At 38.4% G+C, this 27,646-nt stretch overlaps 1 non-coding gene across 1 annotated transcript; it reads right to left on the bottom strand.

Moving 5' to 3' along the window:
- Positions 1-556: 556 nt before the first annotated feature.
- Positions 557-660, bottom strand: LOC112766435 (small nucleolar RNA R71). The gene has a single exon (XR_003184344.1). It is a non-coding gene; the product is annotated as a small nucleolar RNA R71 (small nucleolar RNA).
- Between the last annotated feature and the right edge of the window lie 26,986 nt (positions 661-27,646).

The raw sequence follows: 27,646 nt of genomic DNA on the forward strand, positions 1-27,646 counted from the left end.
TTTTCTTCTCTTTCTTATGAGCAGGAACAAGGATAAAGGCACTCTTGTTGAAGTTGATCCAGAACCTGAAAGGACTCTGAAGAGAAAATTAAGAGAAGCTAAATTACAACAATCCAGAAACAACCTTTCAGAAATTTTCGAACAAGAGAAGGAGATGGCAGCCGAAAATAATAATAATAATAATGCAAGGAGAATGCTTGGTGACTTCACAAAGCCAACATCCAAGTTTGATGGAAGAAGCATCTCCATTCCTGCCATTGGAGCCAATAACTTTGAGCTTAAGCCTCAACTAGTTGCATTAATGCAACAAAACTGCAAGTTTTACGGACTTCCATCTGAAGATCCTTATCAGTTCTTAACTGAGTTCTTGCAGGTCTGTGATACTGTAAAGACGAATGGAGTTAATCCTGAAGTCTACAGACTCATGCTTTTCCCTTTTGCTGTAAGAGACAGAGCTAGAATATGGTTGGATTCACAACCTAAGGATAGCCTGGACTCTTGGGATAAGCTGGTCACTGCCTTCTTGGATAAATTCTTTCCTCCTCAAAAGCTGAGCAAGTTGAGAGTGGATGTTCAAACCTTCAAACAAAAAGATGGTGAATCCCTCTATGAAGCTTGGGAAAGATACAAGCAGTTGACCAAAAGATGTCCATCTGACATGTTTTCAGAATGGACCCTATTAGATATATTCTATTATGGTCTCTCTGAATTTTCGAAAATATCATTGGACCATTCTGCAGGTGGATCTATTCACCTGAAGAAAACGCCTGAAGAGGCTCAAGAACTCATTGACATGGTTGCTAACAACCAGTTCATGTATACCTCTGAGAGGAATTCTGTGAATAATGGAGCCCCTCAGAAGAAAGGAGTTCTTGAAATTGACACTCTGAATGCCATATTGGCTCAGAACAAAATGTTGACTCAACAGGTCAACATTATCTCTCAAAATCTGAATGGATTGCAACATGCATCCAACAGCACTAGAGAGGCAGCTTCTGAAGAAGCTTATGATCCTGAGAATCCTGCCATGGCAGAGGTTAATTATCTGGGTGAACCATATGGAAATACCTATAACCCATCATGGAGAAATCATCCAAATTTCTCCTGGAAGGATCAACAAAAGCCTCAACAAGGCTTCAACAATGGTGGACGCAATAGGCTGAATAATAGTAAGCCATATCCATCATCTTCTCAGCAACAGACAGAGAATGCTGAACAAAATAATTCTAATTTAGCTAATATAGTCTCTGATCTGTCAAAGGCCACTTTCAGTTTCATGAATGAAACCAGATCCTCCATTAGAAATTTGGAGGCACAAGTAGGCCAGCTGAGTAAGAAAGTTATTGAAACTCCTCCCAGTATTCTCCCAAGTAATACAGAAGAGAATCCAAAAGGAGAGTGCAAAGCCATTGACTTAGTCAACATGGCCGAATGCACAAAGGAGGAGGAGGACGAAAATCCCAGTGAGGAAGACCTCCTGGGACGTCCTCCAAGCAAGAAGGAGCTTCCTAATAAGGATCCTGAGGAATTTGAGGCTCATACAGAGACCATAGAGATTCCATTCAATCTCCTTCTGCCATTCATGAGCTCTGACTATTATTCATCCTCTGAAGAGGATGAAGATGTGACTGGAGAGCAAGTTGCTCAATATTTAGGAGCTATCATGAAGCTGAATGCCAAGCTATTTGGTAATGAGACTTGGGAAAGTGAACCTCCCTTGCTCATTAGTGATTTGGATACTTGGATTCAGGAAACTCTACCTCAAAAGAGACAAGATCCTGGCAAGTTCTTAATACCTTGCACCATTGGCACCATGAGCTTTGAAAAAGCTCTATGTGACCTTGGGTCAGGAATAAACCTTATGCCACTCTCTGTAATGGAGAAGCTAGGGATCATTGAGGTACAACCTGCCTTGTTCTCATTACAATTGGCAGACAAGTCCATGAGAGAAGCTCATGGGATAGTAGAGGACGTGCTTGTAAAAGTTGAAGACTTTTACATCCCTGCTGACTTCATAATCCTAGATACTAGGAAGGAAGATGATAAATGCATCATCCTAGGAAGACCTTTCCTAGCCACAGCAGAAGCTGTGATAGATGTCAACAGAGGAGAGTTAGTCCTTCAATTGAATGGAGAATACCTTGTGTTTCAAGCACATGGCAATCCCTCTGTGACAAAAGAGAGTAAGCATGAAGAGCTTCTCTCAGTTCAAGGTCAAGAAGAGCCCACACAGTCAAACTCTAAGTTTGGTGTTGTGAAGCCACAACCAAACTCTAAGTTTGGTGTTCAAACCCCATATCCAAACTCTAAGTTTGGTGTTGGGACTAGACAACATTGACTTGATTGCTCTGTGGCTCCATGAGAGCCACTGTCAAGCTATTGACATTAAAGAAGCGCTTGTTGGGAGGCAACCCAATTTCATTTATCTAATTTTATTTTATTTTGTTTCTTTGTTATTTTTGTGTTTAATTAGGTACATGATCATGAGGAGTCACGAAAAAAATCAAAAAAAAATTAAAAACAGAGTCAAAAACAGAAGAAAAAATTTTTCACCCTGGAGGACGCACGGGCCGGCGTTCAGCGCCCAGAAGATGCATCTGGCCAGCGTTCAGCGCCAGAACAGAGCATCTTCCTGGCGCTGAACGCCCAAAACAAGCAACATCCTGGCGTTTAACGCCAGGATGCGCACGCAGAGGATAATCTGGCGCTGAACGCCAGAAACAAGCTTGAAACTGGCGTTCAACGCCAGAATCAAGCATCACATGGGCGTTTAACGCCCAGATCAAGCATCACATGGGCGTTTAACGCCCAGAACATGCACCAATGGGCGTTTGAACGCCAGAATGGTGCATGAAGGCAATTTACACGCCTATAGGGTGAAGGAATGGTATTTCTTTTCACCTCAGGACCTGTGGACCCCACAGGATCCCTACCTCAGGATCTGTGGACCCCACAGGATCCCCACCTACCCAATTCTCACCTTCCCTCTTAATCCTACTTTTGTGATTTGAATATCCATGTCACAATTCCCAATTACCCCATGCACCATTCACATCAACCTCCTCTTCCCCATAAACCCCACCTACCTCCATTACATTCAAATTCAATTTCCCACCCTTTCCCACCCAAAATGGCCGAAACATAACCCTCCCCCCCTCCCTATAAATACCTCTCATTTCTTCTTCATTTTCACACAACACTACCCATTCTTCTCTCATATAGCCGAACCCACTTCTCTCCCTCTCTTCCAAATTCTCTTCTTCTTCTTCTACTCTTCTTTTCTTTTTGCTCGAGGACGAGCAAATCTTAAGTTTGGTGTGGTAAAAAGCCTAGCTTTTTATTTTTCATTCACCATCAATGGCACCCAAGACCGGAGTTTCCTCAAGAAAAGGAAAAGGGAAGGCAAAAGCTTCCACTTTCGAATCATGGGAGAAGGAGAGATTCATCTCCAAGAGCCACCAAGACCACTTCTATGATGTTGTGGCAAAGAAGAAGGTGATCCCCGAGGTCCCCTTCAAGCTCAAAAAGAATGAGTATCCGGAAATCCGACATGAGATCCAAAGAAGAGGGTGGGAAGTCATAACCAACCCCATGCAACAAGTCGGATTACTGATGGTTCAAGAGTTCTATGCTAATGCATGGATCAAAAGGAACCATGATCAAAGTATGAACCCGAATCCAAAGAACTATCTCACAATGGTTCGGGGGAAATACTTAGATTTCAGTCCGGAAAATGTGAGGTTGGCGTTTCATCTACCCATGATGCAAGGTGATGAACGCCCCTACACAAGGAGGGTCAACTTCAATCAAAGGTTGGACCAAGTCCTAATGGACATTTGTGTGGAAGGCACCCAATGGAGAGTAGACTCCAAAGGCAAACCGGTCCAACTAAGAAGACTGGACCTCAAGCCTGTAGCTAGAGGATGGCTGGAGTTCATCCAAAGATCCATCATCCCTACAAGCAACCGATCTGAAGTTACTGTGGATCGGGCAATCATGATTCATAGCATCATGATTGGAGAGGAAGTAGAGGTTCATGAAGTCATAGCCAATGAACTCTACAAAATAGCTGACAAGCCTTCATACATGGCACGGCTAGCCTTCCCCCACCTCATATGCCATCTATGCTATTCAGCCGGAGTTATCATAGATGGAGATGTCTCCATTGAAGAAGACAAGCCCATCACCAAGAAGAGGATGGAGCAAACAAGGGAAGTTCCTCACGGCCCCCAAGGAGAACATGAGGAAGTTCATCAACAAATGCCTCATGGAATGCACTTTCCTCCCAACAACTATTGGGAGCAACTCAGTACCTCCTTAGAAGACTTGAGCCAAAACGTGGAACAACTAAGGGTGGAACACCATGAACACGCCCTCACTCTTCAAGAAATAAGAGAAGATCAAAGAGCCATGAGGGAAGAGCAACAAAGGCAAGGAAGGGACATAGAAGAGTTGAAGAACATCATTGGTCCTTCAAGAAGAAGACGCCACTAAGAGGTGGATTCATTCCTTGTTCTTTATTTTCTTTCTGTTTTCGGTTTTTAAGTGTTATGTTTATTTATGTTTTGTGTCTTTACTTCATGATCATTAGTATGTAACCATGCCTTAAAGATTATGAATAATTCCATGAATCCTTCACCTCTCTTAAAAGAAAAATGTTTTAATTCAAAAGAACAAGAAGTACATAATTTTTGAAATTATTAGTGAATTTAATTTAATTATATTGATGTGGTGGCAATAATTTTTGTTTTTTGAATGAATGCTTGAACAGTGCATATTTTTGATCTTGTTGTTTATGAGTGTTAAAATTGTTGGCTCTTGAAAGAATGATGAACAAAGAGAAATGTTATTGATGATCTGAAAAACATCATGAAATTGATTCTTGAAGCAAGAAAAAGCAGTGAAAAAGCAAAAGCTTGTGAAAAAAAAATGGCGAAAAATTGAGAAAGAAAAAGAAAAAGCAAGCAGAAAAAGCCAATAGCCCTTAAAACCAAAAGGCAAGGGTAGCAAGGATCCAAGGCTTTGAGCATCAATGGATAGGAGGGCCCAAGGAAATAAAATCCAGGCCTAAGCGGCTAAATCAAGCTGTCCCTAACCATGTGCTTGTGTCATGAAGGTCCAAGTGAAAAGCTTGAGACTGAATGGTTAAAGTCGTGATCCAAAGCTAAAGAGTGTGCTTAAGAGCTCTGGACACCACTAACTGGGGACTTTAGCAAAGCTAAGTCACAATCTGAAAAGGTTCACCCAGTTATGTGTCTGTGGCATTTGTGTATCCAGTGGTAATACTGGAAGACAAAGTGCTTAGGGCCACAGCCAAGACTCATAAAGTAGCTGTGTTCAAGAATCAACATGCCTAACTAGGAAAGTCAATAACACTATCTGAAATTCTAAGTTCCTAGAGAAGCCAATCACTCTAAACTACAAAGGAAAAAAGTGAGATGCCAAAACTGTTCAGAAGCAAAAAGCTACAAGTCCCGCTCATCTAATTAAATTAATATTCATTGATATTTTGGAATTTATAGTATATTCTCTTCTTTTTATCCTATTTGATTTTCAGTTGCTTGGGGACAAGCAACAATTTAAGTTTGGTGTTGTGATGAGCGGATAATTTATACGCTTTTTGGCATTGTTTTCATATAGTTTTTAGTAAGTTTAAGCTACTTTTAGGGATGTTTTCATTAGTTTTTATGTTAAATTCACATTTCTGGACTTTACTATGAGTTTGTGTGTTTTTCTGTGATTTCAGGTAAATTCTGACTGAAATTGAGGGATTTGAGCAAAACTCTGAAGAAGGCTGACAAAAGGACTGCTGATGCTGTTGGATTCTGACCTCCCTGCACTCGAAATGGATTTTCTGGAGCTACAGAACTCCAATTGGCGCGCTCTCAACGGCGTTGGAAAGTAGACATCCAGGGCTTTCCAGCAATATATAATAGTCCATACTCTATTCGAAGATTGACGACGTAACTTGGCGTTAAACGCCAAGTTCATGCTGCTGTCTGGAGTTAAACGCCAGAAAAACGTCATGATCCGGAGTTGAACGCCCAAAACACGTCATAACTCGGCGTTCAACTCCAGGAAATGCCTCAGCTCGTGGATTGATCAAGCTCAGCCCAAGCACACACCAAGTGGGCCCCGGAAGTGGATTTATGCATCAATTACTTACTCATGTAAACCCTAGTAGCTAGTCTAGTATATATAGGACATTTATCTATTGTATTAGACATCTTTGATCTCATCTTTGGTCTCAGTTTTGTTTTATTCTTCATCTTAGGAGATCATTGATCACGTTAGAGAGGGCTGGCCATTCGGCCATGCCTGAACTCTTTGCTTATGTATTTTCAACGGTGGAGTTTCTGCACACCATAGATTAAGGGTGTGGAGCTCTGCTGTACCTCAAGTATTAATGAAATTCTATCTTCTTTTATTCAAATCTCTCTTATTCTTATTCCAAGATATTCATTCGTACCCAAGAACATGATGAATGTTATGAGTCAGATTACCCTCATTATCATTCTCACTTATGAATGCGCGTGATTGACAACCATGTCCGTTCTACATGCAACAGAGCTTGAATGTGTATCTCTTAGATTCCCAACAGAATCTTCGTGGTATAAGCTAGATAGATGGCGGCATTTATGAGGGTCCGGAAAGTCTCACCTTGTCTGTGGTATTCCGAGTAGGATCCTGGGAATCCGGAAAGTCCAACCTTGTCTGTGGTGTTCCGAGTAGGATTCCGGTAATGAATGACCGTGACGTGCTTCAAACTTTAACCTGCTGGGCGTTAGTGACAGACGCAAAAGAGGGATTCTATTCCAGTAGGAGCGGGAACCAACCGGTGATTAGCCGTACTGTGACAGAGTGCGTTAGCATAGTTTTCACTGCGAGGATGGGATGTAGCCATCAGCCATGGGTGATGCCTCCAGACTGGTTAGCTGTGCGAGTGACAGCCGCACAGGATATTTCCCCGTGAGGAATGAAAGTAGCCACAGTTGATGGTGAACCCCTATACAAAGCTTGCCATGGAAAGGAGTGAGAAGGATTGATTAGAAGCAGTAGAAGAGCAGGCGTCCAAGAGCTCTACAGCATCTCCATCCGCTTATCTGAAATTCCTACCAATGAATCTGCATAAGTATCTTTATCCCTTTCATTATTTCTATTTTCGAAAACCCATAAAACTATTTTAATCTGCCTAACTGAGATTTGCAAGGTGACCATAGCTTGCTTCATACCAACAATCTCTGTGGATTCGACCCTTACTCACGTAAGGTTATTACTTGGACGACCCAGTACACTTGCTGGTTAGTTGAACGAGATTGTGAAGGAAATAAACAATGCCCTCAGAGCATAAATCCAATTACAAGAAAAAAGGGAATCACAATTTCGTCCACCATCAAGCCTTAGCAGATCACTGCTCCAAAAGCAAGATTGATAGAAATCAACAAGCTCTTGTGATGATAAGTTGAAACCTCGGTCCAATGAGATTAGACATGGCTTCTCAGCCAGCCAGATTTCAACAAATCATCATGAAACTCTAGAATTCATCTTCAAGAATTTCGAAAAAAAATATCTAATCTAAGCAACAAGATGAACCTTCAGTTGTCCAAACTGAACAATCCCCGGCAACGGCGCCAAAAACTTGGTAGCGCGAAATTGTGAACAATACTTTTCACAACTCTCATAATCCCCGGTCATGAACCCCAAAAACTTGGTGTTCAATACCATGGCATTACACAACTTCGCACAACTAACCAGCAAGTGCACTGGGTCATCCAAGTAATAAACCTTACGCGAGTAAGGGTCGATCCCACGGAGATTGTTAGTATGAAGCAAGCTATGGTCATCTTGTAAATCTTAGTCAGGCAAACTCAAATGGATATGGTGATGAACGCATAAAAATAAAGATAAAGATAGAGGTACTTATGTAATTCATTGGTAGGAACTTCAGATAAGCGCATGAAGATGCCTTCCCTTCCGTCTCTCTGCTTTCCTACTGTCTTCATCCAATCCTTCTTACTCCTTTCCATGGCAAGCTTATGTAGGGTTTCACCGTTGTCAGTGGCTACCTCCCATCCTCTCAGTGAAAACGTTGCCTATGCTCTGTCACAGCATGGATAATCATCTGTCGGTTCTCGGTCAGGCCGGAATAGAATCCATCGATTCTTTTGCGTCTGTCACTAACGCCCAGCCTGCTAGGAGTTTGAAGCACGTCACAGTCAATCAATCATTGAATCCTACTCAGAATACCACAGACAAGGTTAGACCTTCCGGATTCTCTTGAATGCCGCCATCAGTTCTAGCCTATACCACGAAGACTCTGATCTCACGGAATGGTTGGCTCGGTTGTCAGGCGAGCACTCGGTTGTCAGGCGATCAACCATGCATCGTGCAATCAGGAATCCAAGAGATATTCACCCAATCAAAGGTAGAACGGAGGTGGTTGTCAGTCACACGTTCATAGGTGAGAATGATGATGAGTGTCACGGATCATCACATTCATCAAGTTGAAGAACAAGTGATATCTTAGAACAAGAACAAGCGGAATTGAATGGAAGAACAATAGTAATTGCATTAATACTCGAGGTACAGCAGAGCTCCACACCTTAATCTATGGTGTGTAGAAACTCCACCGTTGAAAATACATAAGTACAGGGTCTAGGCATGGCCGAATGGCCAGCCTCCCAATGATCTAAGAACTAGACGTCCAAAGATGATCTAGAGATCTAAAGTGATCAAAAGATGAAAATACAATAGTAAAAGGTCCTACTTATAGAAAACTAGTAGCCTAGGGTGTACAGAGATGAGTAAATGACATAAAAATCCACTTCCGGGCCCACTTGGTGTGTGCTTGGGCTGAGCAATGAAGCATTTTCGTGTAGAGACTCTCCTTGGAGTTAAACGCCAGCTTTAGTGCCAGTTTGGGCGTTTAACTCCCATTTGGGTGCCAGTTCCGGCGTTTAACTCTGGAAATCTTGAAGGTGACTTTGAACGCCGGTTTGGGCCATCAAATCTTGGGCAAAGTATGGACTATCATATATTGCTGGAAAGCCCAGGATGTCTACTTTCCAACGCCGTTGAGAGCGCGCCAATTGGGCTTCGGTAGCTCCAGAAAATCCACTTCGAGTGTAGGGAGGTCAGAATCCAACAGCATCTGCAGTCCTTTTCAGTCTCTGAATCAGATTTTTGCTCAGGTCCCTCAATTTCAGCCAGAAAATACCTGAAATCACAGAAAAACACACAAACTCATAGTAAAGTCCAGAAAAGTGAATTTTAACTAAAAACTAATAAAAATATACTAAAAACTAACTAGATCATACTAAAAACATACTAAAAACAATGCCAAAAAGTGTATAAATTATCCGCTCATCAGGGTGCTCTACCGAGGTGAACTGATGTTTGATTTTCATACTGGCTACTAAGCTTCTGAAGGTGGCGTCAGTGAATTGGGTTCCATTGTCTGTAGTAATGGAATAAGGTATCCCATATCTTGTGATGATATTTTTGTAGAGGAACCTGCGACTTCTTTGAGCGGTGATAGTGGCCAAAGGTTCTGCTTCTATCCATTTTGTGAAGTAATCTATTCCCACGATCCGGTATTTGACTTGTCCCGGCGCTTGGGGAAAAGGACCTAGCAAATCCATTCCCCATTTTGCAAAAGGCCATGGAGAAGTGATACTGATGAGCTCTTCTGGTGGAGCTACGTGGAAATTTGCATGCATCTGACATGGTTGGCATTTTTTCACAAATTCTGTGGCGTCTCTCTACAAGGTCGGCCAATAGAATCCTGCTCGGATTACTTTCCTGGCGAGTGACCTTGCTCCGAGATGGTTTCCGCAGATCCCACTATGTACTTCCTCCAATACCTCGGCGGTTCTTGAGGTCGGTACACACTTTAACAATGGTGTCGATATCCCCCTTCTATAGAGGATATTTCTCACCAAGGTGTAGTGTTGTGCTTCCCTTCGGATCTTTTTGGCTTCTTTCTCCTCTTTAGGGAGGATGTCGAATTTTATGTATTCGACTAAGGGGTTCATCCATCCGAGGTTTAAACCGACTACCTCAAGTACTTCTTGCTTATCCTCTGTTTTTGATACCAAGGGCTCTTGGAGGGTTTCTTGAATCAGGCTTCTGTTGTTCCCTCCTGGTTTGGTACTTGCTAACTTGGATAGGGCATCTGCTCTGATATTTAGATCCCGAGTTATATGTTTGACCTCGGTTTCTGCAAAGCGCCCAAGGTGCTCCAAAGTTTTTTCCAAGTACCTCTTCATATTAGGGTCCTTTGCCTGATATTCTCCACTTATTTGGGAGGTCACCACCTGTGAGTCGCTGTATATCATCACCTTTGTAGCACCGACTTCTTCTGCCAACTTTAGTCCGGCAATCAAGGCTTCATATTCTGCCTGATTATTTGAAGCCGGAAATTCAAATTTTAAAGAAACCTCTATCTGGGTTCCTCTTTCATCTACCAATATTATGCCTGCGCCGCTTCCCGTTTTGTTGGAGGATCCGTCTACATAGAGTTCCCATGTAGTCGGCTTTTCCTCTTGATCTCCTGCGTATTCTGCGACGAAGTCGGCGAGGCACTGAGCTTTAATTGCTGTCCGAGTTTCATATCTCAAATCGAACTCGGAGAGTTCTATTGCCCATTGAACCATTCTCCCTGCAACATCCGTCTTTTGGAGGATTTGCTTCATGGGTTGGTTCGTACGGACTCTTATGGTGTGAGCTTGAATGTAAGGTCGTAGCCTTCGTGAGGCTATTACCAAGGAGTAGGCAAACTTTTCTAGTTTGTGGTACCTTAGTTCAGGGCCTTGTAGGACCTTACTGATGAAGTAGACTGGGTGTTGTCCGACCTCGTCCTCTTTTATCAGGGCTGACGAGACAGCCCTGCTTGCTACGGATAAGTACAGAACGAGGTCTTTCCCTGGTACTGGTCGGGTTAGGATAGGAGGTTGGCTTAAAAACTTTTTGAACTCTTGGAACGCCTCCTCGCATTCTGGAGTCCATTCAAATTGGCACCGTTTTCTTAATAGGGAAAAAGGGGAAGGGACTTTAGTGCCGATCCTGCCAAAAATCTGGAGAGGGCTGCAAGTCGACCATTGAGTTACTGGACTTCTCTCAAACAAGTCGGGCTTTTCATTTCTAGGATGGCTCTACACTTATCGGGATTGGCTTCAATCCCTCTTTGTGTTAGCATAAATCCTAAAATTTTTCCTGCCTCCACCGCGAAGGCGCACTTGGCGGGATTTAATCTCATCCCATGCAGCCTTATGGTATCGAAGACTTGCGAGAGGTCTGATAGGAGGTCGACCTCCTTTTTCGTTTTTACCAGCATGTCATCGACGTATACTTCCATTAGGGTCCCTAGGTGAGGGGAAAACACTTTATTCATCAACCTTTGATATGTGGCTCCTGCATTCTTCAATCCGAATGGCATGACCACGTAGCAAAAGTTAGCTCTGGGTGTGATGAATGATGTTTTCTCCTGGTCGGGCTCGTACATCGGGATTTGATTATATCCCGAGTAGGCGTCCATGAATGATAAGTATTGGTACCCCAAGCTGGAGTCCACTAGGGTATCAATACTTGGTAGGGGATAAGGGTCCTTGGGACATGCCTTATTTAAGTCGGTATAGTCGACACACATTCTCCATTTACCATTCTGTTTTTTGACTAGCACTTCATTGGCTAGCCATGTTGGGTACTTGACTTCTTTGATGAAGCCGGCTTCTAAGAGCGCATGTACTTGTTCTTCTACTATTAGGGCTCGTTCTGGGCCGAGCTTGCGTCTTCTTTGTTGTACAGGTCGGGACCCTGGGTAGACCGAGAGCTTGTGGGACATGAGCTCGGGGTCAATCCCTGGCATGTCAGAGGCCTTCCAAGCGAAGAGGTCGGAATTATCTTTTAGGAGTTCGGCTAGCCCTTGTTTTAGAGTTTCCCCTAGGTTGGCTCCTATATAAGTGTTTTTTCCTTCCTCGTTACCGACCTGTATCTCTTCGGTTCTTCCTCCCGGTTGTGGTCGCAGCTCTTCTCTGGCCCTTGCGCCACCGAGCTCTATTGTGTGAACTTCTTTGCCCTTTCCTCTCAGATTTAGGCTTTCATTGTAGCATTTCCTTGCCAATTTCTGGTCTCCCCTTACTGTGGCTATCCCCGCTGAGGTCGGGAATTTCATGTAGAGGTGGGGAGTGGATACCACAGCTCTGAGCCGATTAAGGGTAGCTCTGCCGATTAGGGCATTATATGCTGACCCCACGTCGATGACTATAAAGTCTATGCTCAGAGTCTTTGATTTTTCCCCTTTTCCAAAAGTGGTGTGAATGGGCAAAAATCCTAGTGGTTTTATTGGCGTGTCCCCTAATCCGTATAGGGTGTCGGGGTAGGCTCTTAACTCTTTCTCATCTAACCCTAGCTTGTCGAAAGCAGGCTTGAAAAGAATGTCCGCCGAGCTTCCTTGGTCTACTAGGGTTCTGTGGAGATGGGCATTTGCTAGGATCATAGTTATTACCACTGGATCATCGTGCCCAGGGATTATTCCTTGCCCATCTTTGTAATACCCGGTCTAACCGAAATTAATTAAATAATGAGTTAAGTAGGAGCGAATATGGTTGAAATATTTGGCAATTGGAATTTGATGATTTAAATATGATTTTTGGATTCAGTGAATTTTTCCGAGTCGGAAGACATAGTTTTCTGCGTAAAAGCGCGCAGTGGAATTTTGACCGGCAGTACCGGCTGAGACCTGTCTGGTACTGCAGCTGAGAAAATTGATTATGAGTAAATAAGATTAAGAAATGAGGGATTATAATTAGGGAGGTAGAAATATTTGAAGTGCGATTTAGAGCGCTAATCTTAAAGGTTTTGGTCCAAAATTGGGCCAACGGACAAAAATAAGTGAACCGGGCCTAAGTGGGCCCAAGACCCAACATATATAAACATTAGTTATGAGCATTTCAGCTCATTTTGCCCTAAAGAAGATGTGTGGGGCGCTGAATTGAGAAGAGAGAAGAGAAGAGAGAAAACCTAACTCTCTTTGATCTTCAAACCACCATAACTTGAGCTACGGAGCTCCGATTGACGAGCCGTTTGCGGCCACGCGTCGCTCTTCTCATCCTCTACAATTCTATCTAAGTTTTGTGGTGAGTATTCCATTCATCTCTGCCCAGTTTTCGAAATTTCCCACTGTTACACGTTTTTGGGAAGTTAGTGTTGAAATCTTGTGATTTTGGGTGTTTAGGGATACTCCAACATGGATTCTAAGTGGGTTCTATCCCTACTTCATATGGGCTGAGGTAAGAAGTGCTCAAACCCTTGTGATTTATCATATTTATGAGCCCTAGGTTGATGTATGTATGTAATATTGGTTATGTTAGTGCATTTGATGGTTTTGGTGCATGATTGGGAGATTGGTGTTGCTTGAGGAGCTTTGGTGAGGCTTGGAGCTAAGGTTGGTGGAGACTCCCAAAGAAGAGGCTCAATTGATTTGGCTACAAGAGGTACGGTTTAAGTTTCATTTAAGTACCGTGTGGTGTGATGAGAATTCCTAGGCTAGATGCCCCTAGGATTAAGTTTGGATTGTGTAAATGGTTGGTGCTAATATGCATAGTTGGTATGTAATGTGAATTAATGATTGGGTTGAGAATTGTGTGGCCTTGTATGTTTGGTGTATTGAGAATTAAATGTATGGGGTAATGAGTATTGATTTGTGGTTTATGCTTTTAAATTGTGAAATTGGGCCAGAGGCCGTGAATTTTGAGCCGGAGGCCGAGAAGAGGTAAGGAAGGTAAGTTGATGTGTGCATTGTATGATGACACAAGTGATTGGATGAGTTTTAAATAATGAATGTATGAATGATTGGGTTGATTGTTGAATAATAAGGTTTGAGGAGTTGAAGTGTGGAATTTGGTAATTTTGGGTGAAATTATGTAGATGAGGTATGTTTGGTTTTGGGTTGAGAAATATTATGTGGTCATATATGTGATTATGATTATTGATGTCTTGATGGTATGATGATGCAAGAGAGGTATATATATTGTGATATATGCTTGAGGAATGATTAAGGTTGATTTGTGGGAGAAACCACGTGATAGTGATTATGATATTGATTATGTATAATGATGGTTGATTGGAAATAGTATTGTTGGAAATTGAGATGAGGAAGGATGTATGACATGTTGATGTGTTTGTAATTTAGCCATTTGTTTGAAATAGGTAAAAATGGTTATATGGCGGTTTTGTGAATCGTAGTAAAGTGTTAATGTATGAGTTGAGGAGGCTTGGTATTGAATTTGATATATTTTGATTGATTTCAAAGAAAAGGGATGAAATTGGCATGTTTTGATTGATCTTGAAAAGAGTTGAAAATGACTTGTTTTGAAAATGGCACTTTGTGGTTTTGCATGAAAAACATGGTTTTTGGGCATACTTTGATGGGACATAACTTGGACTACGGATCTCTGTTTTGTGCCAAACTTGTTTAGAAATGAAATTGGATCCGGGATGTCCATGCCGTTCGAAGAACGGGTGAAAAATGATTTAAAATGAGGAAGTTATGTCCGTCAGAAGATTGGGGGTTGAATTTGTAAATTCTGCAGCTTTTAACTTATAAAACTTTTAGCAGAATGACCCTCCACGCGTCGTTCTTTAAGAAGGCACCATCCACGCGTGCGCGTGGTGTGCGCGTGCGCGTCGATGCGCTGCACCCATTGCCCAGCCATTTTCCCGAGAGTTGTGCCAGAGTTGTGCCAGTCTTGTGCCTGGGGCGCAAGTGTACCCACGCGTACGCGTGGCTGACGCGTACGCGTCGTTATCTATTTTTCAATCCGCGCGTCCGCGTGAATGGCGCGTATGCGCCGATGAGTTTTGTGGCCATCCACGCGTGCGCGTGGAGTACGCGTACGCGTGGCCCTGTTTTCATCCCAAAGTTGATTTTTGAGTATTAAAAGCCAAATCTCATACTTCTAAGCCTCTGATCTCACCCCTTATGTATTAAATCATTATGATATGCCTAGCAATGAGAAAGGAGCTAGGGGATATGGTAACTTGCGAGTGAAGCAAAGGGAAAAGTTATGATCAATGATGATCAACGATGATTATATGAGATATGGAGGATGACGGTGGGAGTACCGTGTATGTCATGAGCCGAAGGGCTATATTTATTGATAAATGGCTGGTTCTTGATTGGACCATGAGCCGGATGGCTGAGTTATTGCCGGGTCACGGCAAAGCCATTATTGATTATGGCTGAGTATAAATGCATATATGATTAATGAATGAATGTGTTAAATGGATAACAGTGGAAGATGTTGAAATGTGATGTGTAACCCCGGGTAGTAGGCAGTGGCGTTGTCCACTTGCTCCGGGTATGAGACGGAAAAGGATGTTTATGATAAATGAGTTAATTATGGAGTGTTGAATGAATGTAACTCTGATACCTGGGTAGTAGTAAGGGTTGGGGTCCGTCCCACTTGCTCCAGGTTAATGTTTGAGTTTTGATAACAATGAGGATTGATAATATGAATTGAGATTGAATGAATATATGTTTGAGATACCTGGGCAGTAGCAAGGGTTGTGGTTCGTCCCGCTTGCTCCGGGTTAATGTTTAAGATACCTGGGCAGTAGCAAGGGTTGTGGTTCGTCCCACTTGCTCCGGGTTAATGCTTAAGATACCTGGGTAGTAGCAAGGGTTGTGGTTCGTCCCACTTGCTCCAGGTCAGAGATTGTGACGCCTGGGTAGTAGCCGCAGTAGTGGTTGTTCCACTGGCTCCAGGTTGAGCTTTTAAACACCCGCCTGGGTAGTAGCCGCAGTAGTGGTTGTTCCACTGGCTCTGGGTTGAGCGGGTAGTAGCAAGGGGGTTGTAGCTCAAACCTACTTGCTCCGCAAGGGGTGTTTCTGTCCAATGATTAGCTACCAGGACATGTCGGGTTGGCTATATAACCGACAGATGATATCATTAGCCATAGGGCAGGCATACATCATTTGCATATGTTTGAATTGTTTGGGTTTGCCTATTTGTTTTGGATTTCTATATCATACATGCTATGTTACCTGATTACGTGCTACTTGTTCTACTTGTACCTTATTTGTGTATTACTTGTCTGTATTGCTTGTGTTTGTACAACTGAGAGATCCCTCATGTTGGTGTCGGTGGATATTGGTGGCTGTTCTTGATGAGATGAATTGATAATGCGATTGCATGATGATGATGATTTTTGAATGAGATAATTTGAGTCCCCTGGGTAGACGCAGTGATGTGATTTCACTAGCTCCAGGCGAGGGTATAACGTATTGATATAGAGTTGCTGAGACAGAACAACTGGTGATGGTTTTGCTTATGATTCTGAGTCTGATTCGTGTAAGAATCAGCGAGTTGGGAAACATGTGTAACATGAACTAGATTTAGTATCCCCTTACGACAGATGCCTATTTATGGATTAGTGAGAATCTAGGCTGGATACTTGGTGAAAAGGAGTTTAGGATGCTTAGTGAGTTTTTATTGCAGTGCATTGTATTTATTTGGCACTTTTACCGTACTGGGAACCCATGGGCCCGGGGTTCTCATTCCGTATATATCTCTTGTTTTTCAGATACAGGTCCAGGTGCTCAGAAGTGAGCTGTGGTTCGTCTGAGAGCCGGCGAAGATCTTTATTTTCTCCACTTTGTGTTTTCCTTAGAATCTCTCCACCTTTGTTTTGAAAAGATTATATTATGTGTTGAACTCTTTTGGAACTTGCCTATAGAGGCTCTTATGTTTCCTTTGGGAGAGATTAGGATGTACTGTTGTCAGTTACTTTCATACTGTACCCTATCCGGCCTAAACTTCGCGGGTCGCGACTAGTGGCTATTTACTTATGTTATATATATCTATCTGTTATCTATCTCTTAATCTCCTTTATGCCTTGTCCATATATCGCTTTCGGCTTCACGTTTTATCTTTTTGTTGTCGAAACGTGAGTGATACGTCTTCGCGATTTTATTTCTACTCTTTTCAGGCTTCTCGATTAATACTCCTTTCGAAATTACCTACGTTTATATATAAAAAAAATCCACCTGAGAGTCGTACCACCGTAATATCATTGACTTATGACTCGAGCATAAGGATTTGAATATTAGGGTGTTACAATCTTCTTTTGTGAATGAAATGGTAGGAAGGTCGGGTGACTCTTCCCCGACCTGGTAGACTCTTTTGAGATGTCTTTTGCGAGAGGATTTGGTGAGTCCCCCTCCCACAAATCCTCCTGAGATCATATGGATATGTCTCTCTGGGGTCTGCGGTGGTGGGTCTCTTCTATCCATATCATCTCGCTTTCTCTTTCCATGACTGTCCGACCTTTCTATGAGATATCTATCAAGCCGACCTTCTCTAGCCAGCTTTTCTATCACATTCTTGAGGTCGTAGCAGTCGTTTGTGGAGTGACCATATATTTTATGGTACTCGCAATAATCGTTGTGGCTCCCCCCTTTTTTATTCTTAATGGGTCTAGGGGGTGGCAATCTTTCAGTGTTGCAAATCTCTCTGTATACATCCACTATGGAAACTTTTAGGGGAGTATAAGAGTGATATTTCCTTGGCCTCTCGAGACCGAGTTCTTCCTTTTTCTTAGCTTCCCTTTCCCTCTCTTTAGTTGAGGGAGGGGGTCCAGGTCGCCAACTCAGGTCTCTTAATTTGGCATTCTCCTCCATATTGATGTACTTTTCAGCTCTTTCTTGTACATCACTTAGAGAAACGGGGTGTCTTTTAGATATGGATTATGAGAAGGGACCTTCTCTGAGCCCATTGACTAACCCCATTATGACTGCCTCGGTGGGCAGGTCTTGGATCTCCAAACAAGCTTTGTTGAACCTTTCCATATAGGCTCGTAAAGATTCTCCGACCTCCTGTTTTATTCCCAGGAGGCTCGGTGCATGTTTCACCTTGTCTTTCTGGATTGAGAACCTCATCAAAAACTTCCTTGAGAGGTCTTCAAAGCTAGTAACCGACCTCGGGGGGAGGCTGTCGAACCACTTCATCGCTGCTTTTGATAGAGTGGTCGGAAAAGCTTTGCATCGCGTAGCGTCGGAAGCATCGGCTAGATACATCCGACTTTTGAAATTACTCAGGTGATGCTTTGGATCCGTGGTTCCATCGTAGAGGTCCATGTCAGGGCTTTTAAAGTTCTTCGGAACATTTGCTCTCATTATGTCCTCGCTAAAAGGATCCTCCCCACCTAAAGGCAGCTCTTCTTGTTCATCACGGGAGTTACGACCTTTGAGGGAGGATTCTAACTTCAAGAGTTTTCTTTCCAACTCTTTTCGTCGTTCCATCTCCTCTTTTAGGCTCTTTTCGGTTTCCTTTTGCCGCTCCCGCTCGTGTTCTAACTGTTCCAGGCGGCTGTGGATTAGCCCCATAAGTTCAGTTGCATGGGATGGTTCTCCTTTTTCTGATTCGCGCCCTTCTGAGGAATTTACCTTCGGGTTCTTTACTCCGGAGGTGTCTTCTCTATGCTGATTGTCAACTTCCTGGTGGAGGGCGAGGTCCGCATTGTTATTGCCCGTGTCCAGATTCTCTTGTTCAGAATCTGTCTCCACATGGCCTTCTTCGTGGGATCTGTCCGCCATCAATGGATGATCTCTCGGGTCCCTGGCAACGGCGCCAATGTTACGGTGGGTAACCGGAGATTAATAGAATGGATGACGTTGGCTGGCCCAAATATGTGAGGGAGGAGGTTTTCGAATGAGTATGCAGCTCGGGAGACTCCGTCCGACTTGTTTGAACGAGGAGAGGGGGTGGTACCTGCAAAGATACTCCGATACCTAAGTTAGCAAGGGTGTGAGCAGGTCTAGAGAGTATTGGGCTTGGAGATACCTGAGGGGTGTCAGTGTATTTATAGTGGTGAGCCAATAACCACCGTTGGAGTAGTGCCGTATCTTTTGGGTGTTAACCGTCCCTTTATCTTAGGGAGGTTAAGATATGGCTCGATGAAGCGGTTAGAGAGATTTTAGGGGCGGTTACTCATTTAAATGAGTGTTTATCCGCCAGCTAACCTCACGTCCGACTTCTTTAGCGTAAGTCGTAGTCGACACCGACTTCTTATATGAAGGTCGGTGATTAGCTAGGCTTAATCCTTCGAGTTAGGCCTTTTTATTTGGATCTGGGCCTTTATCATTGGGCCAACAATACCCATCCTTTCTCTTCTCTAATTCTTCTCATTGTTTTTCATTTTGTTAGTTAACTTTAAATAAAAAGATTTATAAAATTAGCATTCTAGTGTTCCACTAGAATACTCGACATCGAATCTTACTTATCTTTTGCCCATTAAAAGAGTTCATTTATCCTCTTGTAACATTAATAAAAGTTTAAATACTTGTTATCCACCTCTATTTCTCATCTTTCTTAATTCTTGGATTGCTTATTTGTTATTAATAAAAATATTTTTTTATTAATTTATTTATCTTTAATCTCTCATTTTGTTCTTTCTTTACTTAACCTATTTTCACAAAATTATACCCCAATTAACTTGTAAGAAACCTTTTCTTCTATGTTCTTATTCGCTGAACTATTAGATCAAATTATTTCTTATATATCACAAAAGAAATTATAAAAATGGCCAAATGTAACTTAAAAATCTGGCCATTTATTTGATGTGAATCTTTGCATCACTAGAAACATTGAAGATGATGATAGTGACGGTAACAGACCTGAAGATTGTGATACGAGATCAATTTCAAAGAGCTCCACAAAAAGAATTTGTTGTAGAGAATCATGTGCCAACATATAATATTCATTATTGGTGCGACTGAAAATGTAAGACAGACGTTACTATTTAGTTCTTTTCAACATTAAAGGAAGATAAATTTGGCGAGCATCACTGTTAATTTGTCGAAAGAATTTTTTCAATTTTTTTTATTTTTTCTTTTAGTGTTTTGTAGTTTTTATTTATTTTTTATTTACAAATATTCATGATTGTATTATTTACCTGTATGTCAATAAAAATTGGTTTATTAGATTTTGGACGGATTTATAATGATCACAATGTATATCAAATCAGAACTATCTTATAGTGATTCAGAGTTAAATTAGTAGTCAATGTTATTACTAACAAGATATAATTTATATGTTAATGATTATTGCAGTAAATATGATTAATTATTAATTAAAGTAATTTCTTATGCGTATCTTATACATTATCTCCTATTAAGGACGGATCCAAAAATATTATAATAGTGGGCCAATAATATATATAATATTAAAAAATTATGTAAAAAATTATATAATATAAGATGTATTATAAAATTATATCGATAGAAAATATATTTTAAAATATAAAAAATATGTATGTACTTTTTACTAACGAAATAGTCAATTTTTCGTATCATAAAATTCATCGATAATAGAATCTGTGTCAAAATTTTCAGCAATATTTTTTAATATAATTAAAAGACAATTAACAAAAAATTCATCTTTCATTTTGTTTCTAAGTCATTCTTCATAATATTCATAACTAAAAAATATCTTTCAGTTGTAGTAGTTAAAATAGAAAGAATTAATATCAAATGAATTAAGAAAGACGATCACAAAAAAAAAAAATCATTTTATAAAATTTAAAAAATTTTATTTAATTAAAAAATATTAATAATAATATCTTTTTCATATTTATTTAATATTGTTACTTATTTTATAGATATTAAAAATAATTAATATTTAAGTTAAATTAGACTTTTATTTATATTAGACTAAATATATATTAAATAAATTTTTAAAAAATTTAATTATACTTAATAATTTATTATTATTAATTTTTTTAAAAAAAGCTGAAAGTCTGAGACCTCCGCTCACCCTCGTAAGTTCGTCCCTATCTCTTATAGTCCTATTTAAATAATTATTTAAAAAAATAAATTAATACATCGAATATGGTTAATTCTTTTCTTTACAAAACAATAAATTATGTGTATCTTACACATTTTACTTTTTGAAACTGACTTTTACATTCTAGAATAATGCATTAACAAATTTAATATTATAACAAATTAAAGTAAAAGATAAACAATTATGTATATACTTTTTGTTAAATTGTGAGAGAAGTTATTAATCTTCTACCATTCAATTTTCAAATAAATAAACACTACTTTTAGGATTTTCGTTAGCATTTTGGGCATATATAAATTTATGCATACTTAAATTTGATCTCTTTAAATGATACTCCCCAAAAATTATCTTTTTACGTTAATTTTTTATATTAAAATAGTATTATCCAAAAGATGGATAGATATTTTTATTTTTAAATTTTGAGACAAAAAAAAGTTTAAAATATTTATTAATAATACACCTTTAAATAAATTATTTAACCTTTGTTTTATATAGAAATTATTTAAGCTTTTATTTTTGGTCAATATTTTTGCTTTATTATTATCGCTAAACTATATAGTATAAACAGAATGGAAATTAAAATTTTACATTTATTTTTCTATTAGGTATTTTCGAAGTCGAGTTTCTTGGACACTTGGCTCATAATCAATTTAAGACATCAGTTTTTCTATTAAAATTTGTTTTTCGGCTTTCAAATTATTAGTACTGTAAATCCAAAAATAAAAAAATACCAATAAGACAATAACCATCACAATAAAAATAAAATAAAATAAAATACAATAAAAAAATAATATCATGAAAGAGATTAAGAGAAGAGTGAACAGATCGCCGTCATGGTTATAGCGAGACGGTCAAGAAGGGAAAGATTATGTAACTGCTCCGCAGAAAAATTACGTAATTTAATTTTCAAATTTATTACAATCTAATCTAAATTTTTTAAAAGAATTGTCCTATATAGCCATAGCCATTAGCCAAAGAGGCACAGTAAACAAAATATTAAAGATTCAAACAGTTTAATTTCTTCACATCTATTGCTAAAACTATAATGTTCTGTAGCTTTTTTTCCCTACTTTCCAATATTATTTATATCGGTATGTCAATAAAAATTGATTTTTTTTTTAGATTTTTACCTTGATTAATAACTATGAATGGAGGATATCAATCGACCGTTTAATAAAAAGAAAAGAAAAAAAAGGAAAAACAAAAAAGATAAGTTTTAAACTAATAATAATAATAAATTATGATGATGATTAACTTAAAAGGCTTGTTTTAGTACAATGACTAATTTATACATACTGATAAAAGTGAAACTAATTAAATATAATTGCTGTTAGATAGACCTTAATTATTAATGGGTTCATTTTGACAGCACATTTGTGATTAGATTTTATCTGACTATTTTATAAATATGAATTTATTAACTATGAATTTTATGTTTTTTATGTAAAAAATTTAATGAAAAAAATGATCACACATATACAATTTATTTCATAACACTTATAATTTACAAAATTTAACATTAATAGCTGCTATTAAATATCATAATACTTTAACATTAATTGCTATTAAATAAAAACTGATTTGTATCGATTTACAACGATCAATCTTCATGAGTCGAGTAATTAATTTAACTATAAATAAAAAGAAAAAAAAAGTACTAACTAAAAAGATAAAGGTAATGCTAGGGAGACAAAGAAAACATCCAATGTTAAATAAGACAAATTATGATTATTTTTGGGTGATTTTCTTTAGTTATCAAATATTTTCGAAAGATAAATATTAAATTAAGTTATTCTGATTGATCAACTTAAATAAGGTATTTAAAAAAATTTGGTGCTAAATTATTAAAAAATTAAATAATTAATATTTATTAATTTAAAAGTATAATACTTAATAAATTTTAAATATTTAAAATTTATTATAAAAAATAAATTAGATAAAAATTAAACACCAAATAATAAACATTTTAGAAATAAGCAATATTAAATACTTGCTCTTTCTAGTTTCTTTTCTGTGTTTCTATTTCTTAGTTTGTTATACAATAAAATAGCTTCAAATTCCCAACTTATTTCTTTATTTTTTCTCAATCTATTGTTTGGTCATGTTATAGTGTTCATAATTAATTAAGTTAAACTATAATAATAGTCATGCTACTATTGCAGTAGAATCCTAAATAATATAATTTTGGTGATTTTAGACATTACACGACTTGAATAGTTAATAACCTGTCTTCTATTTTTTAATTTTATTGTTTGTCATATAACATTTTACCACACAAAATTTTATGTTTAAACTATAAAACAGAGGTAGTATGGTATTAGAATCCTTAAAATAAAATATATACATAATAATATTAAAAATAATACAGTATACGAGGAGTCTTGAAAATCGATAAACAAAATTACAAATAAAAAGCGCAACACTCAGGAACAAGATTACTTATGTACAAAGAAATCTAAAGTTCACTACCATACTTAGCTTACACAAAACATGAGAGTAGAGAATCAAGGATACAAAATAACAAGCTCCTAACTCAGCCTGCGAAATTAAGGCTGACTGAAGAATATATATATATATATATATATATATATATATATATATATATATATATATATATATATATATAACCCAAAGTCCCAAAATGACACATACATAAAACCCTAGTTCTCTAAAATAACACAAGTATCTATAAGGAGAATCCATATAAATACATGTATCAAAATGATCAAAAGAAAACTCAAAAAAATATCCATTCCGCTGTAGAAGCTCCAGATGTCTAGCGAGGTGTCGCTCAACCTGCATCTGAAAAATAATAACATAGTATGGAATGAGAACCGGAGGTTCTTACTATGGTAAAGGTGCCACGCATATAAAATATAAGGTCGTGGAAATGTCAGAGGCAATCCTAGAACGCCATCACTCGGATATAAAGCTTAAGGAACTAAAAACAAAAGCCATAAGTGGGTGGTCATCTAAAGGTTCTCAAACCTAACTAAACTTAACCTGTACATTAAATTTTTCCACCTTTTCTCCGTTCCTCCATCTCCTATGAGTTGCACAGACAAACAAGCAAAACAAGGCAAACACAAGTAGTTCACAAGTAATACAGATAACAATTATAACAAATAGTATATTATAACCACGTAGGCAATCCCATATATTTCACAAGCAAGCAAATCAGACAATATGCACATGATGTATACCTATCCTATGGCTGATGAGTCTCATCTGTTGCTTATCAAGCCAACCCAACAAGTCCGACTGCTAAACCCTGGACTGTACCCCGTCACGCATCCCCATGTGTCTATGCATAACTTTTTCACATATATAAATATCAATTGCTCAATGGGGGTACCATTTCTGGGAATTTATACGTGCCCGATCACCCTTATGATGTAGGGTCAACAAAGTATCGAGTTTCGACCTGGAACACGCAGCGGCAAGCTATAGTACTTCACACAGGAAAACTCGTATCACAGATAATTGAGTGCATAAGCCAAATAATAATTGCATAATCATATCATATAAGCCATGATACCATATACACTCCAAATATACACATTTTCATGTTTAATTCATCACTTTTTCCACTTTACTTCTCCCCCAAGTTACCTCACTTTCCTAACTCCATATTTCTACTAGAGTTACTACTATGATTTGGGGCTAAAAGAATGAAAATAGAGGTTTAGAAGTTTAAAATTTGATTTAAAAACACAAAATCTATTTTTGCTGAAATAGGGGCCACGCGTTCGCATGGAAGTGCATCTACTGAGAGGTCATGCATATGCATGGGCCACGCATACGCGTTGATGTGCGAAAATCCTTGCTCGCGGACGCAAGCACCTTCCTCGCGTACGCGAGGATCCCAACCCGAAAGGGTTGGTCGCGTCACGTGCAGGTGGTCGCGTACGCAACCCCTTAAAAATCAGTGTTCGTGTACGCTGATGCGTGAGCATCTTGTCTATCTTTTCCTAGTGAATTTGCATCTAAATTTGTTGAGTTTAATTAAGAATTAATTATATTTTAACCACTATGGATGCTATTTTAAGTTTTGTGCAAAATTATTTAACTTAGGTAGCATTCGGATGGGTTTGATGAAGTTTCTGCAGAGAAAGAGAAGAAGCCAAGGAGATGACCAGCGAATACCGACGCGGACGCATGGCTCACGCGACTGCACGGAATGGAGGAAATCGTAATGACGCGAACGCGTGGACGACGCGGACGCGTCACATAAGCGATATGCAGAATTAACAGAAAATGTTGGGGGCGATTTTTGGGCTGTTTTAACTCAATTGTCAGCCCAAAAAACACAAATTAGAAGCTGCAGAATGGACAGAACAAGTGGTCCCCACCCATTAACTGAAGATCTGTTAATTAATTCAAATTTAAATTCAAATCTTAAATTAGGAAAAGATATTATTTTAATTTTTAGTTTTAGATATTAGATTTTAAATTTATTAGGATTAGTTATAAAAGGAAGAAGCTTTCCTTCCTTTGGAGAGGTCCTAGGGAGGATCCCATTCCATTCCAATTTATAATCCTAGTTTTTTACTCTGAACTATGAGCAACTAATCCTCCACTGTTAAGGTTAGGAACTCTGTCTATTTCTATGGATTAATTTTATTGCTTTTTCTATTTTAATTTATGTATGGATTTATAATTTAAGAATTCTGTTCGCTCTTTATTTTATGAATTTGGGTGAAACGGAAGTATGACCCTGTTTCTATTTGAGTTCTTATAAAACTTGGAAAAGCTCTTTACTTGAACAACAGCTTGAAAACATATTCTCCTAAATGTTAATTATCTAGATTTAACGGGGTATGTGACATATAATCCTTTTATTTTTGGATAATTAGAGTTTTTGTGGCATATAAACTGGAAATTGATCATCACCATCTAATTGGAATTAATTGACCAAGAAATTGGCTGTTGATGAATTTTATAGGAGACTAGGAAGGTCTAAGAAATTAGGGTCTAGTTACATATAGTTTGCCATAAATTAAATCCTACATAATTAAAATAGTTAGTAAGAAAAGTAAATCCAGAAAAATAGATAACTCTGAAGTCTTAATTGTTTCTCAATATTTGATTTCCAATTTATTTACGTGTCTATCTTTTGATTTTCTGAGTTACTTCTCAAACCTTTTGAACATCTCAAAACCATTTTCTGTTTGTCTAACTAATCCTATCAAAAGCTATTGTTGCTTAATCCATCAATTCTCGTGGGATCCACCCTTACTCACGTAAGGTATTACTTGGTACGACTCGGTGCACTTGCCGGTTAGTTTGTAGATTATAAATACCGCACCAAATTTTTGGCGCCATTGCCGGAGATTAATTATGATTAACAACTATTAATTGTTTGATTGTTTAGATTAGACATTTTAATTTTAATTTTATTTAAATATTATTTTATTTTTCGAAAAAAAATTTCCCTGTACGTTCATAACCCCTCCCCTTTTATTCTGTCGTTGTTTTTATTTTATTTTTTTATTTCTTTCTTTCTTTACGTCATTTTTTTTTTCTTTGCGTTTCTTTCTTTTTTGTTAGCTCCTTTCGTTTTCTTTTTCTTTTCTTTTATTATTTAGTTTTTTTTAAAAAGAATAATAATAATAATAAAAAATTTAAAATAAAAAATTAAAAAAATAAAAAAATTATATATATAATTAAATTAGGAATATTTTTTTTAATTTCTAAAATTAAGTTTGGTGTTTCTTAATTAGTTTTATTTTAATTTTTTTATTTTAATTTTTAGAATTTTGTTCTTTCTTCTTTATTTTTCTGTTTACCACATGGTACATTTAATTCTGTTTGGTGTATTGTGCTAAGAAAAAATAATGGAGAGAGATCATATGGATTACTACTCACACCCGAGTAGTGATTCACATCATTATGAATGGGGAAACTACCCAAATCTTGGTTGGCAAAGTCAAAACCAAAGAAACTTCAATGCTCCATGTTCCAACTACCAAGAACCATCATCTTTCTACCCATATCAAGAGCCACCATCAGATATTGAAGCTCCTCAGAAGAAGAGTGTTATGGAAGTAGAAACTTTTAATGCTATTCTTGCTCAGAACAAGCTTATGTTTCAGCAATTAAATCTACTTACTCAACAAATGGGGAGCATGCAAGTTTCAGCTATCAACACCCAAAATCCTCTTCAAGAGGTCAATTACATGGGGAGTGCTCCTAGAAATCCCAATAATGATCCCTATTCTAAGACCTACAATCAGAGATGGAGAAATCACCCAAATTTTGGGTGGAGAGAGCAACCTCAGAGGTCACAAAATTTTAATCATAGTTCTTAGGGTGGCTTTCAACAGAATAATTTTAACAACTCCCAGTTTCAGTCATCTCAGCAAGCAACTTCTCAGCCCCAACAGAACGATGATTTGGAAGAAATCTTGGCAAGTTTTAGACAGGAAACCAGAGCATCAATCAAGAACTTGGAGATTCAGATTGGTCAATTAGCCACAAGAGTTAATAAAATTGATCAGAGCACCACTAATAGCCTTTCTGGTAACGCAATTCCAAACCCAAGAGAGGAAGTTAAGGTTATCACCTTGATAAGTGAACAAGTGGCAAGTATGGAAGCACAAGTTAATGAGGAGCCAGTTGAAAAAGATTGCTAAGGTTAGGAGCTCTGTCTATTTCTATGGATTGATTTTATTGCTTTTTCTATTTTAATTTATGTATGGATTTATAATTTAAGAATTGTTTTCGCTCTTTATTTTATGAATTTGGGTGGAACGGAAGTATGACCCTTTTTCTATTTGAGTTCTTGTAAAACTTGGAAAAGC

The sequence above is a fragment of the Arachis hypogaea genome, chromosome 2 (assembly GCF_003086295.3).
Source record: "Arachis hypogaea cultivar Tifrunner chromosome 2, arahy.Tifrunner.gnm2.J5K5, whole genome shotgun sequence".
Taxonomy (NCBI): Eukaryota; Viridiplantae; Streptophyta; class Magnoliopsida; order Fabales; family Fabaceae; genus Arachis; species Arachis hypogaea.